Below are 6,000 nucleotides of genomic sequence, written 5' to 3'. Positions count from 1 at the left end.
GGGGGATTTTAATCTACATGTCAATTGGTTTAACCTGGTCGGTCAAGGCAGCCTTGGGGAGGAGTTTATAGAATGCATCCGCGATAGTTTCCGAGAACAGTATGTAATGGAACCTGCGAGGGAACAAGCGGACCTTGATCTGGTCCTGTGTAATGAGACAGGATTGATTCATGATCTCATAGTTAGAGATCCTCTCGGAAGGAACGATCACAATATGGTGGAATTCAAAATACAGATGGAGGGTGAGAAGGTAAAATCAAAACTAGTGTTTTGTGCTTAAACAAAGGAGATTACAATGGGATGAGAGAAGAACTAGCTAAGGTAGACTGGGAGCAAAGACTTTATGGTGAAACAGTTGAGGAACAGTGGAGAACCTTCCAAGAGATTTTTCACAGTGCTCAGCAAAGGTTTATACCAACAAAAAGGAAGGACGGTAGAAAGAGTGAAAATCGACCGTGGATATCTAAGGAAATAAGGGAGAGTATCAAATTGAAGGAAAAAGCATACAGAGTGGCAAAGATTAGTGGGAGACTAGAGGACAGGGAAATCTTTAGGGGGCAACAGAAAGCTACTAAAAAAGCTATAAAGAAGAGTAAGAAAGATTATGAGAGTAAATTTGCTCAGAATATAAAAACAGATAGTAAATATATAAAACAAAAAAGAATGGCTGAGGTAAATATTGGTCCTTTAGAGGATGAGAAGGGAGCTTTAATAATGGGAGATGAGGAAATGGCTGAGGAACTGAACAGGTTTTTTGGGTTGGTCTTCACAGTGAAAGATACAAATAACATGCCAGGGATTGATGGAAATGGGGCTATGACAGGTGAGGACCTTGAGATGATTGTTATCACTAAGGAGGTAGTGATGGGCAAGCTAATGGGGCTAAAGGTAGACAAGTCTCCTGGCCCTGATGGAATGCATCCCAGAGTGCTAAAAGAGATGGCTAGGGAAATTGCAAATGCACTAGTGATAATTTACCAAAATTCACTAGACTCTGGAACCTACGAGGTTTGGACAGCATGGTAGCACAAGTGATTAGCACTGTGGCTTCACAGCACCAGGGTCCCAGGTCCTGCAGGGTCACTGTCTGTGCGGAGTCTGCATGTTCTCCCCGTGTCTGTGTGTGTTTCCTCCGGGTGCTCCGGTTTCCTCCCACAGTCCAAAGATGTGCAGGTTAGGTGGATTGGCCATGATAAATTGCCCTGAGTGACCAAAAAAGGTTAGGAGGGGTTATTGGGTTGCAGGGATAGGGTGGAAGTGAGGACTTAAGTGGGTCGGTGCAGACTCGATGGGCCAAATGGCCTCCTTCTGCACTGTATGTTCTAATAAAAAGAAAACTCTGGGGTGGTCCCGGCGGAGTGGAAATTAGCAAACATGACACCACTGTTTAAAAAAGGAGGTCGGCAGAAAGTGGGTAATTATAGGCCAGTGAGCTTAACTTCGGTAGTAGGGAAGATGCTGGAATCTATCATCAAGGCAGAAATAGCGAGGCATCTGGATGGAAATTGTCCCATTGGGCAGACTCAGCATGGGTTCATAAAGGGCAGGTCGTGAGTAACTAATTTAGTGGAATTTTTTGAGGACATTACAAGTGTGCTAGATAACGGGGAGCCTATGAATGTGGTATATCTGGATTTCCAGAAAGCCTTTGACAAGGTGCCACACAAAAGGTTACTGCATAAGATAAAGATGCATGGCATTAAGGGTAAAGTAGTAGCATGGATAGAGGATTGGTTAATTAATAGAAATCAAAGAATGGGGATTAATGTGTGTTTCTCTGGTTGGCAATCAGTAGCTAGTGGTGTCGCTCAGGGATCAGTGTTGGGCCCACAATTGTTCACAATTTACATAGATGATTTGGAGTTGGGGACCAAGGGCAATGTGTCCAAGTTTGCAGACGACACTAAGATGAGTGGTGAAGCAAAAAGTGCAGAGGATACTGGAAGTCTGCAGAGGGATTTGGATAGGTTAAGTGAATGGGCTAGGGTCTGGCAGATGAAATACAATGTTGACAAATGTGAGGTTATACATTTTGGTAGGAATAACAGCAAAAGGGATTATTATTTAAATGATAAAATATTAAAACATGCTGCTGTGCAGAGAGACCTGGGTGTGCTAGTGCATGAGTCACAAAAAGTTGGTTTACAGGTGCAACAGGTGATTAAGAAGGCAAATAGAATTTTGTCCTTCATTGCTAGAGGGATGTAGTTTTAGACTAGGGAGGTTATGCTGCAATTGTATAAGGTGTTAGTGAGAGCACACCTGGAGTATTGTGTTCCGTTTTGGTCTCCTTACCTGAGAAAGGACGTACTGGCGCTAGAGGGTGTGCAGAGGAGATTCACTAGGTTAATCCCAGAGTTGAAGGGGTTGGATTACGAGGGGAGGTTGAGTAGGCTGGGACTGTACTCGTTGGAATTTAGAAGGATGAGGGGGGATCTTATAGAAACATATAAAATTATGAAGGGAATAGATAGGATAGATGCGGGCAGGTTGTTTCCACTGGCAGGTGAAAGCAGAACTAGGGGGCATAGCCTCAAAATAAGGGGAAGTAGATTTAGGACTGAGTTTAGGAGGAACGTCTTCACCCAAAGGGTTGTGAATCTATGGAATTCCTTGCCCAGTGAAGCAGTTGAGGCTCCTTCATCAAATGTTGTTCAGATAAAAATAGATAGTTTTTTGAAGAATAAAGGGATTAAGGGTTATGGTGTTCGGGCCGGAAAGTGGAGCTGAGTCCACAAAAGATCAGCCATGATCTCATTGAATGGCGGAGCAGGCTCGAGGGGCCAGATGGCCTACTCCTGCTCCTAGTTCTTATGTCGGCGAGCAGCCAGTACCTGCAGGCACAGGTGGAGGGGTTCAAACTCATGCAGGAGCAGGAGGTGGTGCCAGCCATGCGTGCGCCGAGGCCAACACTGCACGGGTGGCGTCTGCGGTGGAGGCCTTGGGCCTCAACCATGGATCAGCATGTCCAAGGCCTGGGCAACCTGTGCAGGCAGTGGCCGAGGTCCAGGACAAGATTGCGCTCTCACAGGCAGCCATGTGCCAGAGCCACCTGCACATTGCAGCGGTGCTCCTGAGCGTGGCCCAGTCACAGCGGACCGTGGCTGAGAGCGTCGGCCACTCTCAAAGGCAGATGGTATAGTCAGTAGCTGATGTGGCATGGACCCAGAAGGTGGTGGCATGGTCACAGCGTGATTTGGCATCTTCCCAGATGGAAGTGGTCCACTCCCTGTGCTCCTTGGCCATGAGAGTGCAAACCTTGGTCGAGATGGCAGCAGGCCTCAAGGACTGGCAGCTCCAAGTGGCAGGAGAGCCTCAGGGGATAGCTCCGCTCACACCCATGTCCCATGGAGTAGCCCGGGGGCCATCGGGCACCCCGAGGGAGGAGGGGGTGATGGGGCCCATGAGGGTGACTCGCAGCAGACCACCTACACTCCTGATGTACCATCTGGGGATCCACCTAGACATAGCATAAGGGACCATAAGGCCAGAAACGGAGACACCAGTTAAGTTGGCATGTTACAGGGCATAGTTTAGTGATAGGGGCTAGGGCACGTATCTGTATATCTGTATATATGTATTCACATTAAACACGTGTGCACAATGTTACAACCTGCCTCGGTGCTCTGGCACAAGGGGTGAAGGGTGGGCTGATGTGGGCTGACTGCAAAGGGGGAGCGGGGGGGGGAGTGGTGGTTAATGGGTGGACAGTAGGAGTGAGCTTGGCTCACGGACTGCGGTTCAGCCAGCGCATATCGCTCCCGTGCCCCTGGCCAGTTCCCCCCCCCCTCTCCAGTTGGTGAACCTGGCCGATCAGAGCGTCCCGCGTGCGTCAGCCCTGGTGCACGCATTGTGCTCCTCCCATGCCTGCCCAGGCCCTATGTCCTGCCTATCCTAACCCTCCCCTGCATCCTCCTTGTCGGACAAAGAGTGGCGTTCAACCTCCTCCTCCAGCACGTCCCCCCTCTGCTGTGCGATGTTGTGCAAGCGCAGTAGGTTGCCACGATGCAGACAACCCTTCCAGAGTCAAACTGGAGGGCACCTCCAGAGCGGTCCAGGCACCTGAATCGCATCTTTAGGATGCCAAAGCACCGCACGATCACAACCCCGGTCGCAGCATGGGCTTTGTTGTAGCGGGTCTCTGCATTGGCCTGTGGCCTCTGGATAGGCGTCATCAGCCACGATTGCAAAGGGAAACCCTGTGTCACCCAGGAGCCAAACCCCAAGCCAGGGGCGCACCTCGAAGAGGGTGGGAATCGCCGAGTGTTCCAGGGTGAAGGCGTCGTGCACACTGCCCGGGCATTGGGCACAGACGTGCATGAAGCGCATCTGATGGTCACACACCAGATGCACGTTCATCGAGTGGAACCCCTTTCAGTTTGCAGGGGCTGGTATAGCACTGTGGGCTAAATAGCTGCCTTGTAATGCAGAACAAGGCCAGCAGCGCGGGTTCAATTCCCGTACAAGCCTCCCCGAACAGGTGCTGGAATGTGGCGACTCGGGGCTTTTCACAGTAACTTCATGGAAGCCTACTTGTGACAATAAGGGATTATTATTATTGTGAAGATTGGCCTGTCATCTGCAGCTGCCCATGGGGCGACAGGTATCCTGTCAATCACCCGCTAGGCCTGGGGCATCTCGGCATAGGCGGCGAATCCTGCTGCCCGCGCATCCTGGTGGGTTGGATCTGTTTTGGTATGCTCTTGACGTAGCATAAGCTGCTTCCTTGATGTGCACTCTGACAAAGGAAGGTTCAGACTTGGAGATAGCTTCAACACATTTATTAAGCTATTAACAATTCTCCTACTTGGATTCGATGCTACTGTTAATCCTGCTATAGCTACTCAGACTGACGAACCAGTCTGCTACAATCCACGTGGTGGGAGTGATGTTCAATCAACCCTGTGTCTGTACTCACTGAGTGTCTCCACTGGAAAGAGACTGAGCATGTGTGATGTGTCCTTTTACATGGGTTGGTGTAATGCCCTCCTGTGGTAGTGTCACCTCTGTGTGTATCGTGAATGCCCATTGGTCGTGTCCTATCTTACTGACCAATTGGTTGACTGTCTGTGTGTCATGTATCTGGTGCTCCCTCTAGTGCCTAGCTAGGTGTAGTGTATGTACATTCACCCTTTGTGTACTTACAGTGATGTATATCACCACAGGGTCCACATTGAAATGGATGTATTGTGCCGACTGGGCATAAAGTGCCTCTGTGACAGCACGGATGGACCTGTGTCGCACTGTGCTCCTGCTCAGCCGTATTCTTCGACGGCATGCACGGTCCAGCAGGTCCTCGAATGACAGGTGCTGCCGGTAAACACGGATGGCTCTCCCTCCTCATCGGCTGCCTCCTGTTACTCTGGGGCTGGCTCTGCTGCTGTAGGACCCCCTCCTCAAGCAGCTGCAGCTTGTACAGCCGCAGTGCATCCCCCAGGGCTGCATCGACTAGGAGAAAGGCCACCATTGCTGGTTGCATTCTAATATCCATTGTCTGCAGGGGTGAAAGGGAGACATTTTAGCATGGTGCGTATCCCCATGCCCAACCAGGTCTAATGGGCTACACCATGCCCCCGGTTGGCACTATGCACTCTGCCCCCAGGTGTACCCCTCGCCCCCTCCTCTCTGCACATCGGGCCCCATTGGTGCTCTGGCCCGGGTGCCCGTCCCTGCTGTCAGCGGTACCATTGGCTGGCACTGCCATGCCAGCGGTAAGCACCTTGGCCCTTGTCCTGCATCCCCCTGTAGGGGCTACTGTGGGCATTGCCCTTGGTCGGGCCACATGATGCCCCACCGGTGGGTGGTGGCTGGTTGGGGAGCATGCGATATGACTGAGGATGGGGTGTGATGGACTGGAGGGTGGTGCCAGGATGGTGGGGTGGTTGCACCCATATGGCCGGTGGCACTCTGCAGAACCAAGGGCCATGATGGGTGGTCAGTGAGATGGTCAGCAAGATGGTTGTCTTGCAGGCCACAGCAATACCGGTCCTTGTCTGGACT

The sequence above is a fragment of the Scyliorhinus torazame genome, chromosome 7 (genome assembly GCF_047496885.1).
Source record: "Scyliorhinus torazame isolate Kashiwa2021f chromosome 7, sScyTor2.1, whole genome shotgun sequence".
Lineage (NCBI taxonomy): Eukaryota > Metazoa > Chordata > Chondrichthyes > Carcharhiniformes > Scyliorhinidae > Scyliorhinus > Scyliorhinus torazame.
The sequence above is the reverse complement of the archived record's forward strand: the minus strand, read 5'-3'. Positions refer to the sequence as shown.